Source organism: Narcine bancroftii, chromosome 6 (genome assembly GCF_036971445.1).
Source record: "Narcine bancroftii isolate sNarBan1 chromosome 6, sNarBan1.hap1, whole genome shotgun sequence".
Classification (NCBI taxonomy): domain Eukaryota; kingdom Metazoa; phylum Chordata; class Chondrichthyes; order Torpediniformes; family Narcinidae; genus Narcine; species Narcine bancroftii.
In genome coordinates, this window is record NC_091474.1 from 223,418,270 (window position 1) to 223,434,078 (window position 15,809).

General features: G+C 42.1%; 1 protein-coding gene across 1 annotated transcript in view; it reads left to right on the forward strand.

Moving 5' to 3' along the window:
• The window catches only part of sobpa (sine oculis binding protein homolog (Drosophila) a), a 427,151-nt gene extending 417,091 nt beyond the window's left edge, over window positions 1-10,060 (forward strand). The window contains exon 10 of the transcript XR_011340735.1: window positions 387-10,060. The gene's annotated coding sequence lies outside the window, so the exon portion shown is untranslated. The remainder of the gene's footprint in view (window positions 1-386) is intronic.
• Window positions 10,061-15,809: the final 5,749 nt, after the last annotated feature.

Consider the following 15,809-nt stretch of genomic DNA (forward strand, 5'->3'; position numbering starts at 1 on the left):
CACTTTTCAGAGAGGCGATACCTGTGCAGTGGCGGGCTGCAATCTGTGCATTCACAGCGTCTGAAGACTTGTTTAACTGCAGTCTGTCTTCCCCCCCCCCCCCTTAAATAGCGGGAAGATGAAAGGAAATTGTATGCTCTTGCGGTTCAGAGCGGGTCCCTGGTTACTGTAACATGCCGAAATGGCATGCAGCCAGCAAAAAAAACCTTACAATTCTGACGCCAGTCTTGGAATTGGCTAGACTTGGATAAGGAGTTTGAGGCGGGTTGTTGAAGTGAGGTGTATGTGTCAAAATACCTGAGAATGAGATTGCATTTTCGATCAGTTAATATTGGTTTAAATACTACTTCGTTTTCCTTTCTGCTCACAACCCCCTTCTCACTCAGGTGCGCCAGGAGCTGAGGTCTGGGCACATTCGGGTGAGGTTTGGTCAGGCCCAACTTTGTTCCAGGGAGTTTGTCAGGATCATCCCATAAATCTGGTCGATTCGCCCCTCTAACGTAAGCGGTACTCTTCCCGCAAAGGGACCTTCCACCGCAGGCCGGATTAGAGACGGGGCTGTGCCTCTCCGAGGTCTCTGGCTGTTTCCATCATCGCATCGAGGCGTGCAAGGGCGAAGGAACAAGAGTTCAGGGAGGGAGACACCTCCGGATCGTGCGCAAGGAATGTTGAAAGTCGTAGAATGGCCACGCGTGGGGACACGCCAGCCTTGCCCTGGTCAGCGAACCTGCCGCACTGTATTTGGGCTCCAGTTCAATGGACAAACAAAACAGAACTTGTGCCTATTTTGGGGAGCTGCGGATGCGCTCCAGGAAGTTTCTGTGTCCAGACAGGAGCTGAAAAGAAACGCCCATGATCGTTAAATCTCTCATTTGATGCTTTCCATCAGTTTCCCGTTGTATAACACGTTGGGCGGTCAAACATTGGAGAAGCATAAGCTAACTTGGCCGCCGGTCGGACAAGTTGACCTGATTCACGTGAGAACTCGGGCGTAATCCAATCTCGCCAGTTTCCCGCAGATCCAGACCAATTAAAATTGCCCCCAAACGCTGAATCTTCGAATGAGGCGTTATCCCAGCGAGAGATCAGCTTCAATATCAGGGTCAAAAAACCACTCAGCGGGGTCTCCAAGAGGGAGTTGAGAAGATCAGTCTCCACCCCAATCCTGCACCTGACAAAATGCTTGGCGATTTGGTTTCTTTTTAAGAGACAAGTATAAGACCTCATTGGAACATTCCCAATGGAAGCATAGGTAAATGTTCGATTCACCCAATGCCTGAATGAGAGACCACAGGGATGTGAATATCACCAGAGCTCCCAAAAAATGATAATCTGGGCTAAAAGGCAGTCATCATCCATCAAGAGCCACATTTGATATATTCCTCATTAATAATCATTTTATTTTCATAACAGTCTTTGCCTCCATTAATTGTCCTAATCCTTTTCACTGCCATGTTGCAACTTGCCTCCAACATGCTTCCTGCTGGAGTGGAGCTGATCCACAGGTCAAGTGGGAAACCATTCATCCTCGATCATCTTCCTTCCAGAACCAAAGTCAATTCAACCATAAAGCTGCATATCACAGATAACACACTGGCCAGTGTGTGCGGAGGCTGAGCTCCATCATTGTCTGCTCAATCACTAAAGTGTGTTATAGAATAAACCTTACACTTATTATCTACAAAACAATGGTCCTCTCCCAACTTCTCCTGTTGTCTACCATACAGCCCAACTCTAAAGGGTCATGAAAACACCCTGAGAAACACAGACTACTTGCCACGTGTTGGGGAGGGGGAGGTGAAGATGTCTCCGTGAAGGCAGAAATAAATGATGGAAGTTCACAGCATCTTTCAGTGCACCACAACATCCCTGCCTATCTGAGGAAAAGCAGTTCTGAAACCCAGTACGATGCTATCGCACGGAAGTGATCCTTTCCCTTCTGTACATTTCTGAGATATAAACTACCTACAGCAAACATCTCAAAGCACTGGAGTGTTCAAAGCAACTGTCATTGTCTCCACAGAATCCTCTATATCAACTGACAACATCAACAAAGTAGCAGCAATGTCCTCTCCCAGACCTACATCCAGAACATTGCAGTTACTTCTGCCAACTCTCTTGGCTGGCCTTCTTATTCATATCATCCTCCACCAGACTCTCAGTCACCACAAGAGATTAGCGGGAGGTGAGAGGTAATAATGTTCTCAAAGCCTTCTTGAAAAAGTGTCACATACCCACCAACTTATGGAAATTTCTGGTCCATGATAGAACTCTTTTAAGGGCATTGCTACATTATATCTGGTATAGTGAGAATGATTCTACCGTGAACAGGTCATGTCAACATAGAGCTCTGTAAAGTCCCTTAACTGAGAGCATTCAGAAACTCCCAAACCTTTCATTGTCCCACCTGTCCCATCAAGCACCTCCTTATGAGAGATCCATATGGGCTTCATCAGCCACCTCACAACTCGCAGGACAAGTGAAAGCAGTTCCTGGATTGAAACTGACCCCGGGCAAAGTATTCCCACCATTACAGCTTCATCAGCATCCATGCATATTAGCCAAAATAGTTTTCCCTTGAAGTATTTCTAATACATCCAAATTCCCTAATAATAATTGAACAAAAAAATCCATTGATAGAGGCTCCCAATTTAAACCTTCAATCGCTAGAAATATTTTGTAAATGGACATATAGAGTTTCATTGCAAGGGTAGGTGTATAAGGTTTCTGGAGGAAGAAGAGGGTGTCCTTGTCACAGAGGCCTGGAAGCCCATCAGGACAAACAAGATGAAAAATTAGCTCATTAGGTAATGACATTGCAAAAAATCTTGGCGATCATTGATGACTCCTGAGACTGGGGATGTTATGCTTGGCAGTATGTTTTGCTTGCATAAAATGGCATCAATGTATAGCACATTTTGTCCATTGTGTACATGTTGACCAAGATGAGATTTTGGACGTAATACCACCTCTCAGACCTTGTGCAATAGTTCTGCATGTGCAATGGGTTTTCATCTGCTGTCCACATAATTCCCCTTCTGGGAACCAACTGCTGGCGCTTCGGTTGTTAAATTCATTTCTAGGGTGGAGTTGAAACCAGGCTGCAGCCACTGTGTTTCCAAAATCCAAAACAAGGGAAAACTAGTAGTGTATCATTGAACACCACAGCACAAAAAACACACCCTTCAACCCATCTAGTCCATTTTCCTCCCATCCATGTACCTATCCGATCATTAATGGTGAAATCAAATGCTCCACCACCACCTCTGCTGGCAGCATGTTCCACATTCTCACCACCATCTGAGTGAAGATGTTCCCCTTAGACATTTCACTTTTCTCTCTTAACCCACATCTCGAGTTCTTGTCTCACTTAACCTCAGTGGGAAAAAAGCCTGTTTACTTTTGCCCCTCATTTCCTGATGTTCCAAGGAATAAAGTCCTAATCTTTTCAACCTTTCCCTTGAACTCAGCTTTTAAAGTCCCTGTAACATCCTTGAAGTATTTCCTGTAGTTAAATAACCAAAATTGCATTTACAATGCTCCAAAGTTGGCCTCACCAATATCTTATATAACCTCAACTAATATCCCAACTCCCGAACTTAAGACTTTGATTTATGCTAAATATTCTCCATACAACCCTATCTACCTGTGATACCATTTTCAAGGAATTATGTGTCTGAATTCGGAGATCCCTCTGTTCTACCATAGTCTATATTTCCCAACTGTTTACTATGTAAGTGCCTCCCAGGTTTGACCTCCCAAAGTGCATCACCTCACATTTGTCTGCATTAAATTCTATCTGCCATTTTACAGACCATTTTTACAGCAAGTCAAGATTCCGCTGCAAGCTTTGAAACTCTTCCTTCACTACAACATTTGTGTCATCTGCAAATCTGATGTCTAATTGAATTTACTAATTTATAGGGTAACTGAATCTTTTTTACCAACCTCCCTTGCAGAATCTGTCAAAGTCCTTACCAAACATAATCTGCCTGCAACGTTTGTCTCTAAATTTTGTTTGGCCACCAGTGGTCAAGGTTTCCTTTCTCACCTGGGCTTACTTCCTGATCTGCTCTGTGATCGGTTGATTTGCTCGGTTATGATTTCGATCCAGAACTTCCAAGGTGCCAGAAAAAATGCATAACATCCTCCATTCCTTCCACTTTTCTTTCCCCCCCCCCCCCCCATCCCTTTCCAAGTGGCCCCTTGTTGGGTACACCTCACTTGGGAGGGGTGCTTTTCGGTCCATGCCATTCAACAGAGTGCACCAACACCCAGCACTGTGCTCGAAGTGTTTAACAGCACAGAAATTGGCCTTTCTTTCCAGCTCGTCCAAGCCGAGGAAGTTGTCTACCTATTTGTCAGCATTTGGCCCATTTCTCTCTTCACCTCTCCCATCCATGTGCCTGCCTATTGTGAAAAAGCCGCAGATGCTCAATAAAGGACCCAGTCCTGAAACATTGACTGACCATTTCTACCCATGAATGCTGCCTACCAGACATGGCACCTCCAGAAGCTCATTCTTTGCTTGTACCCATCCAGTGTAGCTGTTTTCCCGTGGTTGGTGAGGGGAAGGTTGTGATGGAGTTGGCATCTGCTTCCGTTTACACACACAAACATGCTCACACATACTCATACATGCTCTCACTCGCACACAAGTGCTCCCACTCACATACATGCACACGCGCTCTCATGCACACACACTGTCACACATGCGCACATGCACTGTCACGTGCAAACATGCTCTTTCATGCACATGGACACCCATGCTTTTACATACACACATGTTCATATCATGCGTGTGCACGCGCGCGCGCACACACAAAAGCAAGAAGTCGCATTGGTTCTGTCCCTGGCAGGTATATGGTGGCCAGTTTCAGAGAAATAAACAGATTGGGTGGTTCCTGCTCCATTCACCATGGTGATCACCTATATTCTGTGTGTGGGTCTAAAAGAGCTTCCCGGAGCCAATCATTTGAACTTGCACCCCCCCCCCCCCCCCAATCATTCCTACACTGATATGTCTGACCTTGGCCTCATCTGTTGTCAGGGTGAAGCCAAACATAAGCTTGAGTAACAAGTTATCATGTTCCTTCTTGTCAGCTTTAAACTGAACGGTATGATCATTAATTTTTCTAAATGTAGGTAACCAGCACCCCTACCTGCTTCTACTGCTTCCATTTCTTAGTTACCTACTCCTGAAATTATTTTTCTCTCTCTAATTATTGAACCATGAACTTTTAAAATAGTCTGCACCAAATATGATGGAACCACTGAACCGCTGCCTGTACCATTAACTTCTCTCTCTCCTCACACACACGCCCACACACATCCACACACCCACACACATCCCCACACACACCCCCCACACATCCATCCACACACACATGCCCGCGCAGATACACACACCCACACACCATACAACCACACAACATACCCCCACACACACACACACACACACCCACACACACACTGACATCAAAGGTCACACAGCCTGCTCATGAAGTAAATGACATTCACACATCCAAACCTCCAAGATCACCAGCCAGGGACTGTGTTACTGTGTTGAATTGTGACGATACATATTATCATTAGGGCAATACCATTATAGTGCTGGAGACACCTGCTCAAATCTGGCGCTGTCTGTAAGGAATTTGTACGTTCTCTCCATTTCTGCAAGTGTTTCCACTGAGTGCTTCGGTTTCCTCCCATCTTGTAGGTTAATTAGTGTATTTGGGGGGCCATGGGCTCATGGGCCAGAAGAGCCTGTTAGCATGCCGTATGTCTAAATTTGAAAATTGCACTACTACCTTTAGCAGCACAAGATTTCTCTTGTTGCAAGCACTTGACTAGCTTCTACTCTGTATTTGCAAGAATGTTATGAAGTCATGAATCACACCCTCTCCCCTCCCGTCAGAGGTTTGAGGAGCGCATCAGTACTGCCAGTGACCCATAGCTTTCAAACCCTCCGTCTACAAATGGTATGATGGCGTGACACGGGTGGCTAACTGAAGGTGTATGGTTACAGGGCTGTAAAGATCCACAAGTTGAAAAGAAAGGTTTGAAGGAGTGACCAAGGCCATTGTCCCCTCCCATTCCTTTGCCTTTATAGTGTCATCTGTCTGACCACCAGTTGATCTGGTTAATCATCCCAGCTGTTCTAGGTATGCTTATTAATATACAATACTCCTGCCCCCCCCCCCCCCCCACTCTGTCTATCTCTTAGGTACACACACACATACAAAATACTGACCTACATTGACAATAAAAAAATCAAAAGTGGTCACATAGGTGCAATGCTAGGGGTTACTGTCTAAGGATAAAGGATTAACCGTTTAGGATTGAAATGAAGAGAAACTATTTCACTCAGAGAGTTGTGAACTTGTCGAACACCCCACCCCAGAAAGTTGTTTAGGCAAGTTCATTAGATTTATTCATAAGGGCCCTTATGGCTAAAGGGTTCAGGTGGTATAGAGAGAAAGCAGGGATAAGTTACTGAGGCTACATGATCACCCATGCTCGTATTGACAGGTGTGCAAGCTCGGAGGGCTGAATGGCCTTCTACACCTATCTTCTATGAATCTATTAATTCCTGCCAACACTTAGAAACAATAAATATCTTAAATCATTCGACATATATGTTACATTTCTCACTTGGAAATGCAAGAAATATGAAATGCTTCTCTAAAACAGGTCAGAGAGCAAATCCACAGCTGTATTCATGCCTGTCCTTTATCACATTCTAACCACCACTTTGCTCATTTTCATCTGTGTCGTGCCAGGAGGGTCTAATTGAAAATAAATCCCTGACACTGGCCAGTTAAATCAGGAATGTCAATGACAGGATAAATCCTGATGTATTCCCATCTTCTGTCAGGACAGTTGGACTTAACTACTTACAGAAGTAATAAATCAAATTCGCAATGGCATTTAAAAAATCGACGGACATGGGTGTGGGCCCTGACACCAATTATGACTGAATACTTAATTTAATCGTATCTCTTCTTCAAAGTGTCTTGGAGTTGTAAATTTGTAGTTGTTTGAGAAGACAAAACAAAGCTGTCCTTTGAAAAACAATGTGTATATAGGGCAGTGTAAGTACAACTCCCAACAAGGTTAAACTGTTTGTGTTTATCACTGACAGAAAGGTGGAGGAAAATTGCTCTTTTTACCATTGTTATAATTGCAGAAATTAGTTCCATTAATAAAACATTTGGAAAGGTGCTGGGGGGGGGGGATCTAATGCAATACACTGAAGTGCGGGAGAATCTCAGCAGGTCTCACAGCATCCATAAGAAGTAAAAGGGCAGTCAGCATTTTAGGCCCAAGCCCTTCATTAGGATTTTCAAAAATCAGGCAGCTGCCTGAATGAAAAGCCGGTAGAAGGGGGAAGCACAGGCTAACAGGAAGAGGTGATGGGTGGATACAGGTGGGAGGGGGGAGTAGAGAAAGAAGCTGAGGTGATAGTGGAGAGGGCAGAGGTCTAAGAAAGGTAGCTCTTTGATCGGGAAGGAGAGGGCAGAGGTCTAAGAAAGGTAGCTCTTTGATCGGGAAGGGAAGGGGGTGTGAGCTAGAGAAGAGGGATGAGGGAAAGGGTGAGACCAGAGGGAGGGGGTAAATGGAAATTGGAGGTGCCATTTGATTGGAGACTACCCAGATGCAATATTACGTGTTGTTCCTCAGTGTGTGGGTGGCCTTATCTTGGCAGTACAGAAACCATGGACAGATATGTCAGTGTGGCAATGGTATGAAGAGGCTGGCCAGTGGACAGCCCAAAGAAGGTCAATCTCTATCCAGTGTCATCAAAGCAGATGAGGCCACATCAGGAGCACTGAATGCAGTAAATGACCCCCCCAGCAGATTCACAAGTGAAGTGTCGCTTCACTCGGAAACAAAAGTGGTCAGGGAGGAAGTGTAAGTGCAAGTGTAGCACTTCTTGTGATCACAGGGGTGAGTACAGGGGATTGGTGGGAAGAGATGAGAAACGTGGTCACAGAGGGAGAAAGCCCAGTAGGAAGAAGAGAAGGGAAGATGTCTCTGCTGCTGGGATCTTGTTATTTGTGGAGGAAGTTGCCGAGAATTATATGCTGGATGCAGAGGCTGGTGAGGTGGTAGGTAAGAACGAGGGAACCCTTATCCTTGTTCCATGTGGAGAGGAGGGAAGGGACCAGGGAAGATGTGTGCAAAATAGACCCACCTGCTCCCACCTATTTCCTCTTACCTGTTTGCCTATCCTCCTGCTCCCCCCCCCCCCCCCCACCACCATGCTCCTATTTTATTCAGCCATCTGCCTGATTTCCAACTCTCCTCATGAAGCCCCCAGACTCAAAATGTGGGCTACCTTTTAATTTCGAGAGATGCATTTTTATATTTTTATTTTTCCAAATGTATCACTGAAAGTAGCTTCCCTCAGCCACATTCAGTGAAAAGTGAGTCCTTATGATGCACATAACACTAGCATGGGCCTGAAGCCCCAGATCATGGCCAATGTGAACGGGTCCCACTTGTAGCAGAAGCCTCCCCACCCAGCTCAGAAAAATGTTTATTCTTGTATTTGGTCCCAATCACTACTTTTAACATTTGAATACTGAAAGTTAAAAAGTAATTGTTTGAAACCCCTCTCCAGTTGTTCTCACTCCCTACTATATTAATGACTGGAGAAGGATAACTTAATCCACTTTAATCTCACAGGGTATCTCCTCACTTTGAAACATGCTCCACAAATAAGGAGAAACCTAAAACTGCAGGTGCTGGAATCTTGAGAAAATAATGAGCTGCTGGAGGGACCACCCAGAGAGAGAAATTAGTCACTCAGCTTTTCGGAGCGGCACTCTATATCAAGATCGATTAAAAGATCCCAAATTGAAACATTGACCACTTCTCCCCATAGACATTGGCTGACCTACTGAGTCCTTCCAGCTTCTCTTTATTCACTCTAGGAACTAGAATATCGGCGTTCATAGTCATTAATATTAAATAGGGCAGCACTGTTGGTCTGGCGATTAATACAATGCCTTTACAGTGCCAGCGATCGGGACTAGGGTTTGATTCCCGCACTGTCTGTCAGGAGTTTGTGTGGTCTCCCCATGTCTGTGTGGGTTTTCCCCATGGACTCCAGTTCTCTCCCACTGTTTGAAACGTACGAGGGGTGTCAGTTAATGGGGTGCAAATTGGGAGGCATGGACTCGTGGCTGAAATGGTCTTTTACCTTGCTGTATGTCTAAAATTAAATTTTTAAAAATTTTAATTTAAAAAGTCATATCCTGTTAGAACCTGCGAATTCAAGGGGTTATTTGTGGAGTGTTTGAAAAGGAAGCGGATTTGCTTTCCAACTCAACATACATTCGAGGTTATTGAAATTTAGCCCATGTAAGAAGGGTGATATCATTTCAGATAGACGCTCAGTAAACAGGCTCCTGACTTTGAAGCGAAGGTGGACAAAAATGGTTTGGCAAAGGGTGAAAATGTTCCCAGACTAAAATAAACATTACAGCTTCATATGGCCATTTTACCGACCTTATGATGGAGAAATAAAGGCAAAGATCTGAGTAAAAGTCTTTGAAATTTAATGTTACAAAGTTTCATTTTTACATTAACAATGTTGAAATTCTACAATAAATACCTTGCCTTCAATCTTCATAAAATCTAAACAAAATTGAAAAGCACAGTTTTCTTTTGGCACCTCGGAGTATGGAAGATAAACTGTACATCTGCACTGTGTTATTTGTTTCATCTGTGTGTGGCAGGTCATCTCCAGTTTGCAATTAGATTCTGATTAATATTAACACTATCTCCAACCCAGTTCCTAATGTTTCTTTTTGAAGGATGAAAGAACTGCCTTAACTTACTGCTTGTGAACTTGCACCGTTCTTGAATGCCTGCTTCTGTTCTCTCATTATTAAGAGACACACACACACAAACAATTTCCTTATATCTGGTAATGTTGAGTGGTTTCTGAACATTTATGTGATCTGTTTGAACAGAACTTGTATATTCAAATGCAGTTATGTAATTGTAACAAGACCATGTAGTGTTTTTATATCTTATTTCAGTATTCTTCCTGAACATTTTATAGTATTATTTATTTAAAAATGTTTAAAATAAAGCAAAATGTTTGCATAAAACCAATTGAATCTTTCAATCCATGTAAACAGGACTAAGAAGTTGGGTGCATAACAGCTCCAAATGGTGGGGCCGTGGCATTATAAGAATCATGAAAAATATATATCTTTAGACAAGGCATTAAATTAATTTTAAGATCTACCATGTCATCAAAACAGAAAGTCATGGGATGTTTCTTTCTGTGTAATTTTTAGAAGATGTTTTTGTGATTTTTTTCCCCCTTCATGTACTGCATACGAAGCCAAAAGAAATAAATGCTTAAAAATCCATGTACATTCCTAAAACAGTGGGTGAGTATAATGTTGGTCCATACTTCAGTATGTATGCCTCTTTAAAAGCATCTTGCAATGAGCTTTACCTATACATTAGCTGTTAAATGGTTGTTCAATCAAGAGACATGAGAATCAAGTGTACCAGACCGCCACATCTTACAGGGATATGGCCAACCATTCCTATATCTTAGTTGGAATTGATCCAGTAACAACCTGAATTTATAAAGCTCCATTTAACTTGGAATTAAACACACAGGTGCACGTCACCGAGATGCATGAGAAAGATAGATAGCCAGCTGAATATTTAGAGGAGGTGATCAGAAATGGGGTTATGAAGGACAAGAAAAATTCCAGTGCGGGGCCTAAATAGCTGTAAGCTTGACTGTGAGAGATGGAGATCTGCGATTCTCAACTTGAATACAGAAATGGAAGAAAACAAAATATAGCCGGTGCTGAAAATTCAACGTCAGCAAGTTAGATGGGAAAAGGAGAGACTTTGGATGATTGTGGCAATTTCGGAAATTGTAAAAGGTACTGGGTCTGAAACAAATGCAGGGATAAAAAGAAATGAGATAACAACTAAAGATTTTAAATGTAATGGATTTGGCAAGCCAGTGGGAGGAGGAGAGTTGGCCGGTTGTGAATACCAGAGTCATTGAGGTATACAGAATGGAATCTTTCTCTTCAGTCCAACTCATCCATGCTGACAAAGTTGTTCATCCATAAAAGTCCCATTTGCCTGCTTTTTCCCCCACATCCCTCTAAACCTTTCCTATCCAATTACCTGTCTAAATGTTTTTAAAATGTCACATTTATATCCCCCTCAATCACTTCTTCTGGCAGCTTATTCCTATATCCACCACCCTATGTGTGGAAAATGTTGCCCTTCATGCCCTTTTTAAATCTCACCTGAAACCTGGGTGCTCTAGTTTTAGACTCTGTCCTAACCTGGGTAAAAAGACTGTGACTATTCATTTTATTTATGTCCCTTGTCATTTATATTCCTTTATAAGATAACCCCTCGACCTCCTGTGCCCCAGGGAAAAATGTCCTTGTCTATTCAGCCTCTCCTTATAACTCAAATTTTCCAGTCCTGGTAACATTCTCTTGAATCCTTTCTGGTTCACTAGGGAGACCAATCTGCATATAGTAGTCAACACTTGGCCTTAACGAAAACTTTCACATCAGAAACATGAAGTTTCAATTCCTGTACTCAGTGCCTTGATAAATGAAGGCAAGCATGCCAAACGCCTTTTACGCTACCCTGCCTAGCCTTGTAACCTCCTTCAGAGTACAATATACCTGGACATCTCTGTTCTGGAGCACTTTCCAGAATCCTGCAATGTACTGTTATATTTCATCTCCCATTCATTTGCCCATTTTCTCCATTGATCTAAATCAGTGGTTTTCAAACGCTTTCTTTCCACTCACATACCTTATTAATCACAGAACGCATATGGCAGAGGGATTACTTAAGGTGGAATGTGAGTTTAGGGGGAAATTTGAAAACCCCTGACCTCATCCTGTTGGAAACATAGACAACTTTGGTTAGTGTACAGTACTTGTTACAGGGGAGTTTTGGAACCTCTATATAGTGCATGGAGAGTTTAGAGAGGGAAGAATTGGGAAAGGTACAGATGAAGACTTCAGCAGCGATGATTTAAGGTGGATGATGTTATAATTGTACTTGATACTGAAGCAAACTTTAAGGGTTGGGAAGGCTCTGGAAAGCAGAGTTTCTAAACAATTTCGATTACCTGTAGAAATGATATGAAACTCAGGGTGGAAGGTAAACCCAATCACTTTAAAATGATCAATGTTTAGTTGGAAGAAATGAGGTTTCACACAAGAGAATGTTGGAAGAGTGTACCCTCTGGGTTTTGCCCTTTTTGACCCTAAATACAAAAATTCAATCCAGTTTTGTTTGCTCCATTTTTATAGTTTGGCCATTATTGTTAAGGCCAATTCCATCCCACATGAATTACTTATTTACTTACAGGCAGACAATAACTGCAACATTAAGAACACATCTCGTCCTCCATCTGCATTTACTTTTTTTTAAATTTAAACTTGGTTACAAATACAATAAAATGATTGTCAGATCCCTCAGAAATACAGTCAAAACCCACACATACAAAATTTACACTTTCAAAAGAATAAAGAGAATAAGATTGAGATATCACTGATACTAAAGGCAATATAGGCAGGTATTACTCATTGATAGATAGTTCTGCAGTGAACCCATTGCCGTTCATGACCATCTTGGCAGTGAGCCCACTGCATTTATCAAGATATTAGTAGTGACTCCTGACAAAGCAAATATCTCTGGTGTTCTTGATACAGTTCCCATTATCTGCCGCTGTTGGGAATAATGCTTCGGGCATCCTATGATTCATGGCGCAAAACCATTGGTACTGATTGCAATGCAGGCAATGATATAATTGACATCGATACAGAGTCTTACCATTGCCATCAATTATCATAGATGCAGTGAAACTGCCAATCATTCCGATAGTGTCAGTGATACCTTTGCATGTATCCATATGTAGACAGTGATACAATTGCCATTCCGTCATCATTCTCATTTACACTAGAGAGGCAGATGTTCTGCGCCATGACAGGAAACAGTAGTGAGTTGAAGGAACAAGAAAAAGATGGAGGTATGTGGAATTTAATGTTGCAATACAGGAAGTTGATTGGAAATACTGGAATGGTAGATATGAACAAGTTTCCAATTAATATTATTTGTTTCTGTAATACATAACCGAAGCTCCCAAACCCAAGTACACTGAATTGTGAAAATAAGACCAAAGTTGTTTTTTTTTTAAAAGTACAAATGGTGGAAATCTGAAATGAAGAAAGGAAAATAAACTGCAGATTGGGCATCTATAGAAAGGGAAAAAGCCCTCCAGCAAAACTGAGAACCACTTTATCCCCATTTTGATAGGCCCTTTGGCTCGAAACCTTAACTCTGTCTCTCTTTCCACAAACACTGCTCAACCTGCTAAGTATTTCCAGCAATTTCTTTTGATTTAAAAATAGTGTGTTTTTTTTTTAAGGTTATTATTATTTTACCTACATTGCCCATCTTTAACTGCCTGCATGAATGTAGGCACATCTACAGATGGATTATTTCAACCAGATAATCAGAACAATGGTACATACTGCAGTTATTTAGTTCAGATTTGGGGCTGATATTGTTTAAGAGACAGTGAGATTAGTATATTTTGCTTTCTGTGGCCATTCGACATTTCCAGCAATTTATTTTCATTTAAAATGTAATCAATGTACTTAATTTAAACGATACTATTTCAGAACCTTTTTATTCCTTTTAACTAATAGCTGGATTAAATCACGGAGATTAACCTTCATTCATTTAGGTGCATCTTAAGCATGTTCTCCTTACAAAGATGCAGAACAGGTAATAAGCATAAGGACTGAAATGCTAGAAACAACATAAAACCTAAAAAAGCGGAAAGGTTCTGCACAAAGCACCCATTTATGTGATCCAAGACTATCATCGATTGCACTCTAAAATATAAGGAATGATGGACACAGATTTTAAATAGGGCAGATTAAAGTCAAAGGCCCAGACCCTCTCCAGATGTGTGCATTTCACCTGCCAAGGTGTCAATAACTCATTAGACTCAAGCCATAATTAAGTGCAATCTGAAACTTCTAATAAGACATATGACAAATGATTCGTCACTGTTAATGGCAATTCAACAGCACATCTGAGGATTTGTGTTTCCATTGCTTAAACTCTGGTTGCACCATCACACGAATGAAATACCTGCTAGCAATTCCTCAAGTTACTCAGTTGAAAACAGGCAGTGACTGTAAAGTGCATTCAGTATAAATCAGACAATGAACTCAGTCTGAAAAGGAAATGTTTGCATTTTTTTGGGTCTATGTTATCATCTATTTACTAAAGCTCAGCCCACAAGAGCTATTTACAGTTGAAATAAAGACTTAAGGGTTACTTTTTGATTGTTTTGTTCTTGATAGGCAATGGCCACCTACAGCTCATGCAGGAAAATGGGTTGGCAGGCGAGCCCCATACTTCTGATTTTTTTACCAGGGAAGCTACCCATCATACAACCCAGCCCATTATGTCCATACCAACCATCAAGTACCTATCCGTTAATCCCATTGGCCAGCATTTGGTCCGTAACCTACTATGCATTGGAGATTCATTGCTAGTCCAGAAGCTTCTCAAATGTCGTGAGAGAACTTGCCTCCACTGTACCCTCAACTGATCCACCTTCTGGGTGATATAAAAAATTCTGCCTCAGATCCAAAGAGTAAACCTCTTACTCCTCAGCTTAAACTTATACCTTTGTCTTAGATACCTTTGGTATGGAAAGAAGGTTCTCTCTCTCTCTCTCCCTCTCCTCCATCTTCTCTATCTAAGAAATGAAAGCCATGGTCTCTCCTCTTAACTGAAAGCCTACATCCCAGACTAAAATCCTGGTGAATTTCCTCTGTATCCTCACAAGCACAGTCATACCCTAGATTTTGGAAACAAGAACTACGTACCATATTCCAGCTGCCACCTAATCAATATGCTCTATGAATTTGTACCCAGATCTCCCTATGATTACATTCTATGCTTTGCCTATACAAGATAAGCATCCAGGATGCCCTATTCACTATCAGATACACCTGTGCAGCACCTTCAGGGATGTTTACCCTTGAACGCCAAAGTCCTTTTGGCCCTCAACCCTTTGGCCTGTAATTATCTGGCATCTTTCTGCTGCCCTTCTTTAATAATGGTACCACATTTGCTGTCCTGCAATCAATAGGTATCTTAATGGAGGCCAGTGGAGATCTTAAAATCAACATTAGGATGCACCCTTCATCAGGCCTTGTAGATTTATTCCCCTTAATGGCTGCTAAGATAGCTGATATTAATCTTTAAAAAAATTATATTTTAAATTTAGACATACAGCACGGTAATGTCCCCTTCTGTCCCACAAAGCCATGCCATCCAATTATACTCAATTGACCTACACCCCTGAAATGTTTTGGTGGGAGGAAACCAAAGCACCCAGACATGGGGAGAATGTACAAACTCCTTGCAGGCAGTGCTGGGTTCGAACACTGGCTGCTGGCATTGTAACAGTGTTGCATCAACCACTACGTTAACCGCGCCACCTTCTATGCCAGGGGTGTCCAACCTTTTAATTTTTAATTTAGACATACAGGATGGTAACAGGCCTTTTTGGCCCATGAATACGTACTGGGGGTGTAGGTTAATTGGATGGCACGGACTTGTGGTCCAAAATGACCTGTTACCATGCTGTATATCTAAATTAAAAATTAAAAGGTTGGCCACCCTTGCTCTATGCTAACTGTGCCATTAATTTCAACATGCTCTGGAATTTCACCATCTCAACTGAAATCTCCACTTAT